The following is a 19,525-nucleotide window of genomic DNA, read 5'->3' on the forward strand; positions in this document are numbered from 1 at the left end:
TTAGAACCCCTTACTATTTGTCCCAGTCCAGACATGTCTTCTCTTAAATTGAACCGTCTCTCTAGATGGCAGCTAATTCAGCGTATGAATACCGATTTCTGGGTTCGGTGGAAGGACAAGTACTTGCATACAGTACAACAGCGTTCTAAGTGGGTCCAAAAACCAAGTGAAATTAAAATAAATGCTTTGGTTCTCATAAAAAATGAAACCAAGAATCCAATGAATTGGTTACTTGGTAGAATTGTAGAAGTACATCCCGGTAATGATGGCCATATACGAGTAGTTACGGTGCGAACACAGAACGGATTGTTTAAACGGCCCATCGTAAAGTTGTGCCCCTTGCCGATAGATTAGCTTCATACATTCATACATTTAAATACCACTTTTGGTTTATAGCTTTAGGTTTAAAAATTAGTATCAAAATTGTTAATTTGGGTTTTTTTTTCTCTCTCTCTATTTAATTTTTTTTGTACTACTTGGGTAGAAAATGGTGAAATGTTAAAGTGGTAAATAAATTATTAATTTTCGCAATTTTTGTTTTAACTATTTAAAATTTTTTGTAATATAAAGAAAAACGTCCGTTTTGGTGGGCGGAAAATGTCACTGCAACAATTATTTCCCGCGTCTAAAGTTAAATTTTTATATTTATACATTGGCAATACTTGGTTGGTACCTGGATGCGCAGACGACTTAGCAGTCTTGCGATTGAAGCGCCACCAGCCGTCTCTCTCTCTCCAAGCATATTAAAAAAGTAATTCTCAAAAGGTAGTTCTTCGCAAGTTTCTTTTCGCAAAAGTCTACATTGTTTTTAAGAAAATCTAATCTAAACGAATACTTTGAAACAAGCAGAATCCAGTCAAGTTCTCCAGAGGAAATCAGGGATCCCTGCGACACTCACATCCAGAAATTCCAAAGGTAAGGTGCCATTCATCATTTTTATTGCCAAAGTATACCCTTTTCGCGTCGAATCTCAACAAAAAAATTTGTCTTTTAATAGGAACCACCTTTTCGCGACATATATTATATATAATATAAAAGATAAATTTTAAATTTAGATTTTCCAAGGACAAATATTTTTAAAAGCTCACCAATATATAAAATGTGCAATTCTTTTAATATTTAATATTTAATATTTTAATATTTATATAAACTAGCATAATATAATATTATGCTAGTGACTTGGACATAGATTTGATAAGCTTAGAATGTTTTACTAGAATTATAAATGATAGGTTGTGTGCTTCTCAGATGCAGGATTTAAATAGTTTATAACATTAGTTCCTGTGTTAGTAGGTATTTAGATAATTTTCTAAGAGCTATGTAAAATTTTGTATTGTTTACTTAGTGCTTGTGATTATTTTGAATTTATTAGTTATATGTATACGTGGTCGGTCATTGCTATAAAAATGGAAATTTCTAGAGATGGATGATATAAGTCAGGATTAACCAACCCTACACTCTCTATTACAGATTCAAGATTATAGTTTGCAAAGCAGAGATCCAGGATATTTTGCATGTGATTTACCACACCAGTTGATATATAAATACTAATATATGTTTATATATCAACTATTATTAAAGGAAAAACTACCAACCCCAATTAGTTTACCATTGCCAATTACCAACAACAAAAATAACTAAGACTTCAATTCAAGGCTTCACTTTAACAGAAATTGACAGTCGTTAACTTTAAAAATACTAAGATAAATCAGATAAAACCTTACCAACATAGTGTATGTCATAGTATATGTAAAACTCAACAGCTAAATAATAGTTAATTGCGAAAAGCAAGAACTATCAACAAAGAGACCCACCTCAGAAAAAAACAGCACCATACATTTGTGTATGAGTTATGATTTAGAGTCAGACAAACACCCATACACTCCAAGAATGAGCTGGCAAATCTCACCATTTGGGAGCAGAAGCCAATAAACCAGACAAGAAGAAGAAGAAATATAATTCTTACTTATTTTAACAATCTATAGACTTGTGTACATATTAACTTTCGGTATTGTAAGCACTAATAAACTATATGTATTTGTATTTATAGTAATTCCAAAAAAAAATGTGCAAATGTTTTGACTTTTACACCTATCGCCCTTCTTAATTGCGATTATAAAATGTTTACAAAAATACTTGCTAATCGACTTAAAGTGTACTCAGAAAAAATTATAAGCGAAGAACTGTCATGTGAATCAAATTACTATATGCAAATTACTATTGCATATTTAATAATCTATTATTAATAAGGGATTTAATATTACATTATAAAAATAATCCAAACATGTGGGAGGTTTAAGTTTAGATTTTCAGCAGGCAAGTTATATACAAAATTGGATTTAATGAAAAAATTATGAATACAATAAAAATCTATATATAAGTTCAAATTCAACAATTTTAATTAATGGCTAGATCGCAGAATCTTTTAAGATTGAATATTATGTAGAACAAGAGAGAATTTAGAATAGGCCATTAAAAATTTTTAACTAATATTTGAACAAAGTAGATTTGTTCATTTAAAAGATGTATATTTCAGTTATTTGTTATATTTTTTGATAGCATCTTGGACGAATTTCCTGGCAACCATATAGCTGCATTTGCAAATAATGTTGTTATATCAACGTCAAGTAGTGACTTAGAAGAACTATCTAGCGGTTCAACCGGGGTAGTTGACCGAATGATAAGTATCAGTAGCAGGAACAGCCTAGTAGCTTAATGAGTCAAAAACTGAAATGATATTTTTTAATCTTACCGATTTGAATAAAAGCTTGCTTGTTAAAATGCATAACAAAACCATAGAACAAAATAAGGTTGTCAAGCACTTAAGAATATTAATTGATGAATTAATGTTGGTCTTATCATGTAGATATGGATTTAAAGAAATTATCAATTTATGCCTATGTGATCTGGCAGTTACATAATAAAATCGATATTGGCCTGATACTTCTTTATTACTATGGTTATGTCCAGTCATGTTTGTCATATGACATAATGTGTTTGGGTAACTGTTCTAGAAGTGGTGAGGTTCTTACGGCCCAGAAAAAAATAATTAGAACTATTTTATTTAAGCCTTATATATTTTCTTTAAGAACACTCTTTCCAGACAAATTATGCCATTTCCTTGCCTATTTATTTTTAACTCGGTCATGCATATAAAGCATAACCTGTCTGATTATTCTTTGTCTAGAGGTACCCACTATGAATTCAGGGTTAACTTAAATTTGGTTTTACCCAAACATAAATTAACCAAAGTGGCAAACAGCCCAGTAGTTTTACCAATTAAATTATACAATAATCTTCCCATTGAAATAAAAAAAATTGAGATATTGAGAATAATTTCAAAGCTTCATTGAAAAGAATTTTAATTAATTCCTTTTATACGGTAACAGAATATTTAAATTGCAGCGTCTCATCCTTACTCCCATAATTCGTATTTGTTTGTTTGTTAAAAGCTGTAGTTTTCCTATATTCTTAGTCTTTAGTTAATTGTAGATTTTTTATTATTTTTTCTTAAGGCCTTTTTAAAAGTTGTATGTTTAGGTCTTAAAATTTTATTTTTTGACATTATCCGATACTTATTTGTATGAGTCTAAGGAAATAAATATTTGAGTATTGAGTATATACTAACAATTGCTACTTGTCAAGGTTGTTACCAATGATTTTGATATAATTAGAGTGAGAGTAACATTTTTGAGTTTCTGTTTTACATTTAGCTTTTAAATTAGAAAATATTAAATAATCAGCCTCAAATTATGTTTGTGCATCTTTTTTATGACTAGTTTTCTTTGCAATATTTACATATTTTAAATATGAAGAAAACCATTTAGGAGTTTTTAATGAGCTTTCTTAGAATAAATTGATTAAAGACAATATCCAGAGTTTCATAAAACATTTGTACAGCAGACTCAATATATAATCCACAAAATAAGTTGTCTCAGTCAATACCCACCAATTATTTATTACTATATAATTGCCATTTCTGAAGTCAAAATTCTTCATATGTTAAGTTCATTTTAGTAGTATATAAAAGATCAAATGTGTAAGCTATATGATTGTTATATAAAGGCATTAGAAGGTCTACAGCTAACTATATACCATTATTATTAGGCAGTACTATTTTTGAAAAAAAATTATTAAAAAAAACATTATCCACTATCATTGTATTTGAGTTCATAGAACAAGCCACGCAAATTCTCAGTTTATTGCTATAACATATCACCTCAGGTTTATGGCAGTTGTTCAAAGACTCCTCAAAATACCAAAGATTTATAATATGTTGTGTGAAGACCTTAAGACTTTAGAATATAATAAAGTTAAAAATAAATTAAGAACATGGCTAATTAAAAATTAAACATAAATAATAAATTATAATGATAATCACTTAATATACAGTATATTAAATTTAAATAAGTTCAGTGGTTTAATACTTGCAAATTTTTATTAAACTAGTTTACAGTATAGCAATTAAATGACCAAGTCAGGATAATCTTTTGAATTATTATAACCAAAATATGTAATAGTATAGTGTAAAGGTAAATATCTAATAATGTATAGCAGTTAAAATATGTAGTTGGCCAAATAGTGGCTCTATTGTGTACTTACTACCCTAACATTATAATTTATAAAATATTATTGTAATGTACTAAAAACTGAAGGATTCAGCAGTCAATTATTAAATATGTTGTCACAAAAGAAATAAACAAAAGTGTTATGAATACATTATTGACTATAAATTAGATCCTATTTTTATAATGTTACACATTGATACATTGGCAAAAAGGAGATTTACTTTAGATATATTATACCTACTTGTTTCACAAACTATTGAACCAATCATTATGAAGCTGCTTGAGTTTGAAACTTATGGGGTTTCAGCTCACAATTAGAGCTATAAAGTATATAATTGTAAATATTATTTTTTTCTTGATTTCCCATGCTTATTTTTTTTTTTCATTTTATCTATCAATATGTATATTAAATTAACTAATTTTATGTCCTTACTAGTGAAAAATCTTTGTGCATTATTACACTGGTTGTGTGATATAACAAAATAATTATATCATAATTAAAAAGCAAATGTAAAAATTAGAGAAGGAAAAAAAGGAATTGCTAAAGGATGTTTGATAAAACCAAAATTAAATTTTATATTTTATTTTTAAATAGGATTTAGGACCCAAATTAAGATGAAATATATTAGCCTTATCAATGCTATACAAATTAATTGTCTTATCTATATATTATATATCACAAATTATCACTTATACTTAAAGCACAAATATTTTTATAATGTACCTATATCTAAACTGCTTCTAATCCACTCATAAACTTACTCCTCTCTCCAATGACCAGACTTCTTTGCCCCTCTTAAAATTTATAATTTTAAGTCTTTCTTGATATTTGAGTTTTTATCTCAATCTGTTGGATTGAGATAAAAACAACGCAAAAATAAAGGAGACAAAACAAAGCACTAGTATTCCAGAATGTGTCAAACAAGAGTTATTAGTTATATTGCACATCTTGCAATTAGATATTGAAGTCAGTAATCGGGTCAATGGAATTATTGTGTCTGGAATGGAAACTGTGATTATAAACTCAATCAAGACCAGAAATTTCAGATTTCATATTAAGGAGTGTCGTCTATTTTGAAAAGTTATAACTCTTAGTTATTCAAAGTCATTACATTCTCTGCAAAAAAAAAATCCAATTCTCTCTGAAGACACCCACTCTAACTTTAATGGAACAAAAAGATCCATGATACAGAAAGCACCAAGTAAGTATCACATGATGGACCTGTACGCGGATTCCGTGTTCTGTCGCTTTCAACATGTCAAGTTCTAGTGTTGAATTCCACTTTTAAAGTCAACCCGTCGCCAAATATGTATTCTGTGTACCCATCGTTACCGGTTCGGTAAAAGTCGGGATTTATCAACATGTCGCATTTTGGATACTATTCATTCTGAAAATGTTTAAGCAAATTCTAGGTATTTTTTCTTTGTTACTAAATATCTAATTTGTTACTATATTTTTTTAATTGTGTTTGTATTGGTCAATAGTTTGTAGGTTATGTGATCTGTGATGGTTTGTTTTTTTCGATATTTACTTTCAAAAATATTTACTCGCAATTTACTAATTCAATATTTACTCAGCTAAATAAAATAGGTATCACAAAATAATGAGAGTGACTTCCCAGCACTGGGAAACTTTTTTGCAAATATGTGAAAGGCACCCAAATTTGGTTACCAATATTATTTATATTGACAGGAAACATCTAAAATATAAATAGGTATTTGTATAACAAGGAAACACGCTATGTATATGTTACATGCCAAATTTTTGAGATGAAATTTATAGAAAGTAGCCATGAAACTAATTAGAAACAATTAAGGTAAGCAACACAACAAAACATTATAGGTTCAGACAAAAATATAACCTAACTAAGCTAAATTTGGGGCCCTCCTAACCTAACAAATGACAAAAACAAACAGAAATAACAACGTAAAACGTAACTACAACACCTTTAGGACCTAAAATCAAACTACAATAACCAAAATAAATGTAATGCAAATAAAAACAACACAAACCTAACAAAAATGAAGCTCGTAACAATATCAAGACAGATTTAAGAAGCTCAAAAAGGTGCTACCAAATACCTACAATTTAAAAATTATTAGTTTTACCTTGTATGGGTATTTATAGAAAAATACCCAAAGTACCATCAAGAAAAAAAAAACAATTAACAATTTTTACAAAACCGTCCAAAGTCAAAATATAAAAAAAAACAAAGAAAGTCGTATAGAAAAGATGAAATCAACACGTCAAGAGGTGTCGACCGAGAACAGGCGAAAGTCTTGTAGCAAACGGTGCACGGAATACAAAATTTTATAGGCGACATGTCGATATGGAATTCAACAGTACACGGAATCCCCGTCCTGGTCAATAAAATGCCCTTTTCCATACAGTCCAAGCAAGTGCTTTGTTTACAAGAAAACCTTTTAGCTAATCTTACCCCAGTAATCTCACCATTGTAAAATATCGGGAATTTTCGTTAAGTTATTCTTAGTTATACTAATTAATAAATTGTTTATGACAAGTCATTTGCAAAATGACTCATTGCTCTCTGAAGCTTCCAAAATGGATATGGTTCATCTGATTGCTGCTTTTCTTAATTCAAATTCCAGAGTTCTGAACAAAATATGTTGGCAAAGAAAGATATACAGTATCTTCTAGTCAATCAAAAATTTATTTTTGGTATAGGGTTATACTTGGTATATTCAGAGCCAAATACAGTTATTCCCTTGTTTAACTCTTGAGAAGTTATTCATTTAATTTAACACAGATTATAACATAGAATAGGACAAGAAAAAAATAACTACTCTCAAAAATTATATAGAAGGATAAATTTTAAATTTTCAAATTGAGAACCAGGCAGGGAAATACATTTTTTAAGGGTTAAGTAACCGCTGCCTTTTAACTTACATTTCTCAAGTACATGGCTCCCTTCTTGCAGGGGTCCCTTTCACCATTCCTGCCTTTGTAATTCACGAAGAGGCTTATGTTCTCATCTTCCGGCGCCATGCACGCCATTTTCTATCTTGCCGTCTTACAATTTTCACATGTGCATACACGATATACTGAAGGTGTAGCAGGGTCGTTTGGATCCACCAACAATTGTTTTCAGTTCACTGCCCACTAGGTAAAAGAATTAAGGAAGTAAGAAACAGAATAAAAGTAACGCATAATTCTCAATTGCCGCCTTTTGCCTTTTCACATATGACATTTTTGACAGCTGACAGTGACAACTGTCAATAAAAACAGTGTCAAAAGAAAGAAAAACGAATGCTTCAATTTTATTTAATAAATCGCAACTCGTGTTTTTAAAAAATTAATTTATTAAACACAAGAATACAATTTATATTACAATGTTGCAAAGCTTACTTATGACTGCGCTAAGATGACTAACTACTCCTCTTTCACATCCTCTATATATATACTTCTAAATGCTGAATAAGCTGTAACAATTATTATCTTAAACTAAACTTATATTAAGCATAAGTGGCCATATAATTCCTCCCTTCTTTAGGTCTGAGAAAATTGGGGATTTTCGAGGGGTTTCAACTCTATGTCCACTTTTACAGTTTCTGTTTTATATTTTTTATAGAAATACATACTTATTACTAATGCAAGGATGATAACAATGATAATTAACAAAGTAATCGATAATCCGGAATTTATACTATCGAAGTGCTGTAAAGGATGAACTACCAACTTTTAAGCGTTGTCCAAATCTTCTTTAATATTTTCAAGATTTATTTCTTTTAAGTCTAAAGGTTCGATATTTTGAACTAATCGCTCATCGATATTAATTGAAGGAAGTTTTAGTCTTAGATTGATTGTCTCTGGTCTTTGTGAGTCAAAAATTTTATCATCTATTTTTACTTTACAATCTGAGGGTATAAGTAGGGTTGGTTTACTTATAGTTTCGATACTGTATTGACTGGGACATTCAAAATAGATGTTCTTCTCAGAACTCGGAATTACTATGATTGAATTATCATTTAACTGTGTAGCAGACGTCTCTTTGTACTTAATAGGTATCATAGGACAATGATTGGTTAAGTTAATAGTGTGAACAATGCAAGGTTCGTTTTGATTAAGCAAATTATTAGGACATAAAAACATGTTTTCTATTTTAAAGCAGGTTTTTCTTAAATTATAGAAATTATTATTAGATTTTAACAAATAGGGGTTATTAATAGTGATTAATTGATTATTTACAGGAATTGGGTAAATATGATAAAGCATGTAAGGTTTTTCCGATATTAGTGGAATGGCTACGTAAAATATAATTAAATTGTCTTTAATTGTTACGTCTGCATGTGCAATTTCATAGTATTTGATTATATTGTCAAAAGGTATCCGGTTTTTAGGGTCAATGTTCAAGATAATCATTTTAAGCTCTTGATATTTAAAAATGCTGTGATGCATTATATTTATCTCAGCGAAATTAATTGCGGTTTGCACGTTCGTATAGATTTCATGTAGCACACGAAGGTTGTTTTCTAAATTGTCAAGTAGCAAAATAAAATAAGAAGTTATGGTTATAGACTGGGTCATTTGTTTCAAGTCAGTGACCTGGGTCAATAATACTTCTTGGTTATTTTTAATATTGCTTAGTTGGGTGTCTATGTCTCTCGTCAAGTTTTTAACGATTGTCTGGGTTAGGGAAAGGTCATGATGCAAGGTATTTTGGTTATCTTGCAATGTTTTTATATACGTATCATAACGTTCTTGATCGCTATCATCTAAAGTGCCAAATAAAAACTTTTGAGTTTTACCTATGAAATTAAATAATCCTCTTTTGACTCTATTTTGAGGGGTAGAATAATGTTCAATAAAAGATTCTATTGATTTTACTTGTTCAAATAGATTATGAATTCTTGTTATGAATAGCTTGTATAATGGAAAGTAAGGGGTAACATTAGTTTTTCCGAGGGTGATATTAGTTTATAAAAGGGTTGTTTTTGTAATGTTTAGACAGTCTTTTATGTTGGTTAAATTAACATGATAATATACATGATGGTAATTTGTTATGATATAACTAATTCCTTGGTACACTGGTAGCAAAGGATTCGTTAATTCTTCAATCTTATACTGGGCATTGACTATTAGCGGAAGTAGAAGAATGATTAGCTTCATGGTTTTTGTTCCTGAAAATTATGATCGTCTTTTAATATTCTTGGGATGTCGCTGATTTCTAAACATAGTTTTCTTATATTTAGGTTCTAGTTTTGAGGCTAGTTTTCGCGGTGTACTTATAAGTTGTGTAGTAGCTTCAGGTATTTCGGGGTCATTTTCTCGTTCTTTATTTAGTTTTGCTAAAATATTTGCCTTTTTTGCGTTTAATTTTGATGTTATGTTTTCATTGAGTTCTTTAAATATTTGTGCTAGTTCAAAAACATAATCAGTTTGCATTTGGTTTAGATTTTTTTCAAAATTTAATTGGTAATTTAAATTGCCTTTTAAGATTTGAAATGGGGTATATTCATGTGATGAATGAATACTGTTATTATAGTTTAAAATAGCTATGTCTATTAATTCTTGAATAGTTTTACTACGATGATCGTTTCTAAGGGCAATAAGGCTTTCTTGAAGAGTTGAATGAAATCTTTCTATTGGGGAATTTGAATCTGGGTTGTATGGGGTTATAAAATGTAATTCTATTTGGTAGGTTTTACAGAGGTCTTGTACTAAATTACTTTTAAAGGATTTAGCATTGTCGGTGGTAATCTTGGAAGGTGTACCATGATGAGAAAAGAATTTAATTAAATTCTGACAGATTTCTATTGAGGTTTCATGTACAGGGTAGGCAGTAGCAAATTTTGAGAAATTGTCTATCAAGGTTAAATACTTTTGACCTGAAATTGAATATATGTCCATATATATATGTTCAAGGGGTCTTGATCCAGTTGGGGTTGGTTTATATACAACTTTGTATGGATGTCTATCATACTTTGTTTTTTGACATGTTTCACAAGTATTTACATAATCTATAACGTCTCTTTCCAGGCTCGGCCAGTAATAACGTTGTTTAATATTTTTTATGTTTTCCGTCATTCCTCTGTGCGATGTTTTCGTGGTATGATATCTTTCTATAATTTCATTTCTTTCATCTACGTTTAAAACGTCTTCAAGGAGTGTGTTTGAAATAAGAAGTTTGTATGCGTTATTTTTAGATGTTTCTTGAAAAATTCTTAAAATTAGGGGTTCTAATTCCTTATTTTGGAAATATAGGCAATATGTATCTGGTGGTAGATAATCCTTAAAAAGTGATTGTATATCAAAAGTTAAGGGGTCTTTATTTATAAAATAGATTAGTCTTTTTTTTGTTTCGAATAGGGTAGTTTTGGTCACATAGGTTTTTTCTTTTGCTGTCCATTTAAATATAATCTGATTTTTGAATATGTTTAAAGATTTATTGACATACGGGGCACCTAATATAGGGTCTTCCTTTGATGTGTGTACTGTTTCTGTTTCAGAGTTATCTTTTTTGTTATTTACGATCTCTTGAGGTTCTGGTGGTAATTTTTCTATGGATAGACTAGCTGTGTCTGTTTCCGATCCGTCTTTTTCTGGAATTTCTAGTAGAATGATGTCGTTTTCATGGCTTGTCGAAGGTTTTGGTGATTCTGATTTATTTTGTTCGGGTTCCTTGATTTTCTTCAAACTTGGTGGAGGTATTATTATTTGAGAAATAATATTAATCTTTTTTGTTTCTTTCTTTTTCTGTGGTTTTTCAAAAAGATTCGATTGATCTTGATAGTTATCAAAGAAATGCTTGATTCTTTCGTGCCATAAATATTGGTCATATGCCTCATTGTCATCGCATGTTGCTGACATGTGAGTAGAAGGAAGTTTCTTGATTTCCATGGGGTGTATTTCTCTTGGTGGTCGTGATAGTGCATCGGCGTTACTATTATGAATACCTTTTTTATATTGACTTGTATATTCATACTCTTGAAGTTTGAGTCGCCATCTTACTAATTTTGAATTAGGCTCTTTGATCGAAAATAACCATTGAAGTGGTTTATGATCCGTTATAATTGTAAATTTTCGGCCAAAAAGGTAGGGACGAAAATATTTTGTAGCCCAAACTATTGCCAAAAGTTCCTTTTCAATTGTAGAGTAATTACATTCAGTGGAATTTAATGTACGACTAGCATATGAAATGGGTAAATCAGATCCGATGGGTCCTTGAGATAATATAGCTCCAATCGCGTATTCTGATGCGTCTGTTGTCAGTACAGAGGGTTTATGAAAATCAGGGTATTGTAGAATCGGGTCGTTAGTTAAAATGTTTATACAGAGATTAAATGCTGCACGAAAGGCTTTATCGTGAATAATTTTAACGTTTTTCTTAAGACAATTGGTAAGAGGTTTCGTGATCTTTGCGAAGTCTTTGATGAATTTTCTGTAATATCCGACGAGGCCTAAAAAGGATTTGATTTCTTTAGGGGTATTTGGAATTTTAAAATTTTTAATTGCTTCAATTTTCCGCGGGTTTGGTTTAACTCCTTCAGCTGTTATGATATGTCCTAGGAATTCTACGTCTTTTTTCAGAAATTCACATTTGTCTAATTGTATTTTCATGTTAAAAGACACAAGTCGCTCGAAAACTAATTTAAGGTTATTAAGATGTTCTTGCAGGCTGGTTGAAAATATAATAATGTCGTCCATGTAGACTAAACATATTTTGCCTAGTAAACCTCGTAACACATTATCCATTGCTCTCTGAAATGTCGCAGGTGCATTCTTGAGTCCAAATGGCATGCGTACGTACTCGTAATGACATCCATCTTCCATCCATTCCTCCATCTGGTCCATTTCTATCTGGTGAAATCCGCTAGCAAGGTCTATGGTTGTGAAGTAGTTACATCGGCCTAGTTTATCCAATATGTCCGTGATGTTAGGAATTGGGTATCTATCGCCTATGGTTTTTTCATTCAATTTCCTATAATCAATGACGATTCTCCATTTCTTTTTTCCTGTCACATCGGCTTTCTTCGGGACTATCCATACAGGTGAACTCCATGGGGAATTTGAAGGTCTAATGATTTCATCATCTAGCATCTGTTCAATTTGGTTGTCGATTTCTTGTTTAAGGATTTGCGGATATCTATAGCTCTTAGTATAGACTGGGATTTCATCGGTAGTGTTTATTTTATGTTTTACTTGATTTAAAAATGTTAATTTATCTCCGGGTTTGTGTAAGACTTTTTCGAACTTTCTTATTAGCTTAAAAAGTTCTCTGTGTTCCTCTTTATTTAAATGTTCGTGTCTAATCAGTGATTCTAAGTTTAAATCGTTACAAGAAATATTTTTACTAAAATGATTTGTTTTAAGGGTGTCGCAAGAAGGGATTTTATCTAATATTTCGTAATTATTAAGTTCAATTGGTTCCAAGGGTAATCCATTGGATACATGACCTTCTAACGCAATTGATCTTTTAGAATGATTAAGAATATCTATTATATAGGAATTATTTTTGATCGTTACTAATGTAGGATGAATTGTTATTTCTTCATCATGAAAATAGGGGACTAACCAAGTTGTATCGTTGGGTAGATCGGTTTTTATTATACATTTTTGAACAGTTTCTGGGGGTTTTTCGATTACGAATTCTTCAAAATTTTCTCTATAGTGGAAAGGATTTGTTAAATATTGATTTACCAAATTTTGATTTTCTAAGTCAATGTTTAAGCCAAGTTTGCATAAATCTTTGATTCCTAAAATACCATCAAAATATTCATGAAATGAAAATAAAATAAACTCTATTGATTTTGTTATGGCAAAATTTAGGAACAAGGGAATAAAAGCTCTACTTGTGGCTTTTTGTGAACCAGTACAAGTTTGTAGGGTACTAATGTATGGTTGAATTAACTCAGGAAAATAAGTTTCTGCCAATGAGGGTCTAAGAAGTGATGCGTGCGAACCTGTATCTATAAGTAGTCGAATATTTAAAACAGGAATGTGTATGAAGGGTAGTTGATTAACTTGGAAACTATTTAAACTTAAACAGGGTTTGTTTTCTCTGAGGCTTCTAAATGAAAATTTTCTAGTTGTTCTACTAGTGAATCTTCAGAATTGTCTTCAGGATTGTAATTTGGAAAATTATGTTCGTCGTAATAGGGTTCATCATAGTTGTCAGAATAGGGGACGTTTTCGTTATAGCTATCAAAATATGGGACTTCATTTAGATTTTCTAAGTGAGTCAACTCATGTTTAGGTTGTGTATAATGAGGCATTTCTCTTCTAGGTTGTACACTTACTCCGGACATTGGTTGGGGATATTGAGGTGTTCGTTGCGGGTTTCTTTGTGTAAACTGCTGGTTTTGTAGTTTATTAAATGGTTGGTTATATGGTCTAGATGTGTTTGGTTCATTTTGTCTAAATTGATTTGATTGATTTTGTCTTTGTTGATTAAATTGATTTTGTTTATATTGATTAAATTGATTCTGTTTATGGTGATTAAATTGATTTTGTGGTCTCAATTGATTATTGTTAATTTGTCTTTGTTGGTTTATTTGTGGTTGATTTGGTGGTTTGTGTAAAGTTTGTCTTGCAGTATTTTGATTATGAAGGTAGTTATTTTTGAATTGGTTTTAACTTGTTAAAATATCATAGTTTGTGATAATATCGATAGCTTGATCTAAGGTTTGTGGATTTTGCACAATTAGTAATGTTCTAAGTTCATTAGGGACGTTCGCTAAAAGATTTTGTGTAGCTGTTAGTTCATTTTGATTGATGAGAATTGTTTTGGCTTCGATATTATTAATTTCGGAACAAATCTTATTATTAATCTTATTAACTAATGGCTTTAAGTGTTGAATATAATCATTAATAGATTCATTTTTTCTGCTTAAGAAAATTAATTGTTGCTGTAAATTAGCCCTAGTTATTGGATCGTTAAATTTTTGTTGTAATGCAATTTTTATTTCTGCCCAAGAGTTTAAGTCAGATCTTGTTAACAAAAAGTCTTCAGCCTCTCCTATAATTTTTTATTTAATTGCTAAAATTACATATTCTTGTTGTGATGGGTCTGCATTAAAGTATCTTGCATAAAATGTATCAATCTGGTTTAAAAATGTTTCTAATCTGGATGGTTGACCATCAAAGCTTTTGAGAAGTGCAACGGTTGATTTTAATGCATCAGCCATTTTATTATTGTTTACTAAATTACTATTGTCTACTAAGTTTAAATTTATACCTAAACTATTATTATCTAAATTAAGGGATGATAAAGTATTATTTGCTATTTCGGAATAAAGCTCGTTTAAGCCAGAATCTAAAGAAGAATTACTGTTTGAAGTAACCTCTAAACTCTTTACTCTAGGATAAGTTATGTCACTAATTTTATTGTTAAATTTTTTCATTAGAGTTCATATTAAACTTCAAAAGAAAAGAAATAAAATAAAATTCAAAAATTAATTATAAAATTTTCAAAATATTTCTTAATTAACAGGTTTTCCAACTAACAGAAACAATTCTATACAGTACAATAAAAAGTTTCTAGTTTCTGACCTGTATCAAATGATGTCTCTGCAACAACAGCTATACTGTAGTGAAGGCACCACCTGTCTTGGAAGCTAGCTATGCCAATTCTTCCTACTGGCTACTCGCAATGGCGTACCACTTTTCGAGGGTTGTTGGCCAGGAATCACTCAGCTCATCTCAGTTTGCTCAGCAACTAAATTCTTGATCCTTTCTAAACTGTTAAAACAGAAGAGTGAACTACTGGTAATCCGCACTTTCCAGACACTAAGCACTGTATCCACGCTTATAGCTGAGGGATCACTCACTCACGTATTTACGTAATTCGCGTTACGTAACTCGCGACTACTCGTATCTGTACTCGACGACGATGTTCACAGAGATCCTCCGAAAGGATCCTACCGACTGCGCCAATTTTATTTAATAAATCGCAACTCGTGTTTTTAAAAAATTAATTTATTAAATACAAGAATACAATTTATGTTACAATGTTGCAAAGCTTACTTATGACTGCGCTAAGATGACTAACTACTCCTCTTTCACATCCTCTATATATATACTTCTAAATGCTGAATAAGCTGTAACAATTATTATCTTAAACTAAACTTATATTAAGCATAAGTGGCCATATAATTCTTCATTCAGATGGAAAAAATATTAGTATTAATATAAATATTAGTATCGAATTCAGTATTTGTATATTTCGTAGCCAGATTATAAAATTCGTCGTTTCATGATATTAAGTCTTATCAATTATTTTAATTGTTCTTTATATTTACGTGAAACCTACGTATATCTTAAAATTTGCCCCACATGTGCAACAGGTCTTTTATTTAAAAACTTGATATAATTGGCCACAGAATGGGAAAAACATCATGTTTGTTGTGGGGATTCAAACTTGTATTAAATTTTTTTGGTAATTTTGTAAAAAATATCTTTTTATATATTTTTTTAAATTTACTCATTTTCGTCTCAGTAACAGGTTTTCGTAAGTTATTAATTATTTTTTTATAAAATTTAATTTGTAAGAAATTTCAGCACGCCTCCACCCTTAAGTACATCACTCAAAAACGTAGTTGGCGGCATCACCCTTGTCTTAACACAGCCGCAGCGGAGATTTCAGCGTCGTTAAAAACCCCACTCAAAGAAGCCTGCAGTTTAAATGAATGGTTTCTGGATTTGCCGCTTCGGCAGCACCGAGTAAACGATACTGAACGGCAATTGATAGTCGAACTCCCTTTGTTACACTGGTTCCGGACTAGCTGTTATTGCTCTTGCCGGTCTTCTCAGTTGCAACTGCGTGCTATAGTACTTTGATCTCTTATATTACTTTTCTCTGTAGCATCTGGGTGCTGAGGTTGGATTAAAGGATTTTTAACTTATTTCAGGATAGGAAAGAGTAATTAGGCTTCGGGGAAAGGTTGCCAGTTATCTTTAGGTGGAGCCAGAGCCCGAGCCCCACTCCTCGCACAGAAAACAAAGCCTGAGATACTAAAAGAACTGTTTTAGTCATATTTGAGTTCGGCGGCTAATATCACATTACGCCTTTCCATGGCCTGTTTTCTCTTGGTCTCAGGAAAAATTCTCCTATAAGGGAGTTGTCTACACTTCTAACTTCTTCCTTGAACTTTAAATGTTTTTTAATTATGTATTCTTGAATTGTATCAAGTTTGCAGTCAGAGTGCAGACCAACATTCCTTAAGAAGAAGGGTGCATTTGTGAACATCCTCAAACACTTATTCTGAAACACCTGAAGCTCTCTGATGTTCGTCTTTGTGGTATTCCAGAAAATGTTTGAGGCGTAAAGTAGTTTAGGACGTAGAACTTGTTTATAGACCATTAATTTATTAGTCAAAGAGAGCTTACTGCTCCTGCAGAGAAAGGAAAAGAGCGCATGAATGGTTCCATTGCATGAGTTAATTTGCTTTATAATGTGCGTGTTGAAATTATTCTTTTTGTCTAAATATACTCCTAGGTACTTTATCTCGTCTTTCCAGGGGACCAGCGTGCCCGAAATTGCCAAATTTGAGATGTTGCGTTCATGCTTTTTTGTTATTAGAATGACCTCTGTTTTCTTACTATTTATTTTAATTTTCCAGTTGTTTGCTCACTCTATAATTTTATCTAGATGACTCTGCATATACGCTGATATCTGAGCTAAATTTTTACAACTCGCAAAGACACAAATGTCGTCCGCGAATAATGCGACTTGCGAATAGTGTGTGTTTTTTGGAATGTCCGCTTGGTATATGTTAAATAAAATTGGTGCGAGCGGGGAGCCTTGGGGAACTCCCGCTCTCATCCTGTTAAAGGAGGTGATATGATGTGTTCCATTTATTCTAACAGTAAATTCCCTGTCTTTCAGGATTTTTTTTATAAATTTAGTGAACCTTGCGGTCACCCCAAATTTCTACAACTTATAGATCAAACCGTCATGCCACACTCTATCGAAGGTCTTTTCGATGTCGAGCGTGATCATGGAGGAGATCCCTTCGTATTAAATAAATCCACCAGACTCTGTTGTATCCGTGCAAGCTGCAACTCAGTTGATAATCCTCTTGTAAATCCGCACTGCTCTTCCGGGATTATTTTGAGTTCATCTAGCTACTCCCATAATCTGCTTAGTACCGTCTTTTCAAAGATTTTTCCCAGTGATGGCAGCAGACTAATGGGTCTGTAACTTTCCGGTTTTTTTATGTTTTTACCCTGTTTAGGTATTACTACCACAATTGCTTTTTTTCATTCGACCGGAAAATAGCACAGGCTCATACATTTGTTATAAATGGTTTTTATGTCCAAGGTGTATTGTCAGGTAGTGTTTTCAGCATTTTGTTGTTTATTTCATCATGGCCTGGTGCTTTCTTATTCATTTGGTCCTTATTTCTTGTAGGCTTAGTGGTAGGTTTTCGATTTATACATTTGATAGCTCTATTTCTTTTCTATTTCTACGTAATTCGGGATTATCTGGTATATCGTTTAGGTCAAATTGTTCTGTTAATGATCTGTTAAAAGTTTCCGCCTTATCCCAGTCCGAGTACACCAGAAGACCGTCTTGGTTTTCTATGGGCGGGAACTGTGTTTTTGTTCTCCCTCTCTGTATTTTTGAAACCTTCCAGAATTTTGATTTGTCTTCATCGCCATCGTTAAGTTCTTCTAAAAAATTGCCCCATCTTTTATTTCTGAAGTCGAAGACTTCGTTTTTTATTCTTTTCGTAGGATTATTCGCAATTCTTTTTGCCTCTGGGTCTTTTCGCCGTCTAGCCTGTTTATTTAGTGGTATGGTGCTAGTGTGTAGGGTCTTTTGGTCCTACTACCTGTATAGTATTTTCACTTATGTATATTTCCAGTGTGCGCCCGCCTGCTGTCTCTGCTACGCATCCCCAGCTTCTATTTTTTGCGTTCCAATCCCCCGCCGCTATGGTGGGGGTGTCTTCTCTAAAAAAGTGTCTAATGCTTCTGTTGTTAAGTATTGAGATGGTGGTTTATATACTGAGATGATGAGAACCTCTTTGTTTCCTAAGAATACTTTAATTGCTGTGTTTTCTATTGCCGGGTCTGTATTACGTTGCGATACTTCTTGGTGGGTAATGTTTCTTTTGATTAGTATTGCCGTGCCTCCGCCCACTACGTGTGACCTTTCGTTTCTATAAACTTTGTAGTTCTGTATTTTGAGTTTAGTGTGCGGTCTTAGGAAGGTTTCTTGAATCAGCGCTATGTCAATGTTATTATTGTTTAAGAACTCACAAAGTTCGATGGGTTTTGGGCAAAGCGACTGCGCGTTCCAACTGACAATATGCAGGCATTTGGCCGAAACCCCCAGTCTACGAGTTTGCACCTAGGAGCAATTTTATCGCTGGATTACTATTTAAGACGTTAAGCTTATTGAGAAGATTACCAATTTTTTGATTCAGTTCGTTTTCGGGGAGACTCAATAAATAGAAAAGTGGGTTATTCCCCGCGGTATCGATGTTTGGTGACGTGGCCACCCCCCTCTTTGGCTCTGGCCCCTGAACACGGTCGGGTCGAGTTTTTTCCGCGTATGATGCTGCCGTAGCCTCTTTTTTCTGATTATTTACAAAATTTGGGTTCTTTGGGCACTGCCAATAATTTGCAGGGTGATTCCCACCGCAATTGCAACATTCAGCCGGTTTATCCATTTCCTTTTCGCAATTCTTGTAAAAATTTGCTCCCTTGCACTTATGGCACCTTGGCGCAATATTGCAATTGCTGAGTGAGTGACCGAACCCCTGACAACGATGGCACTGCCCAATTTGTCTGGTGTCTTCTCGGGTTTTTGACTTGGGGTTCTCGACCCTGACCCTTATATTTGAGTGAGCTCACTTCGTAAATTTTTTGTTGCTCTTTAGGCAAAAGGAACCTAATCAAGTCGGTTTCCCTCCTTCGCCCTGGACCAGTCTTAAACTAGCCCAGTTCGCAGGGGGTGAAACCCAGCGCTTTTATTTCGTCCTCTATTTCA

This window comes from Anthonomus grandis, chromosome 22 (genome assembly GCF_022605725.1).
Source record: "Anthonomus grandis grandis chromosome 22, icAntGran1.3, whole genome shotgun sequence".
NCBI classification, from domain to species: Eukaryota; Metazoa; Arthropoda; class Insecta; order Coleoptera; family Curculionidae; genus Anthonomus; species Anthonomus grandis.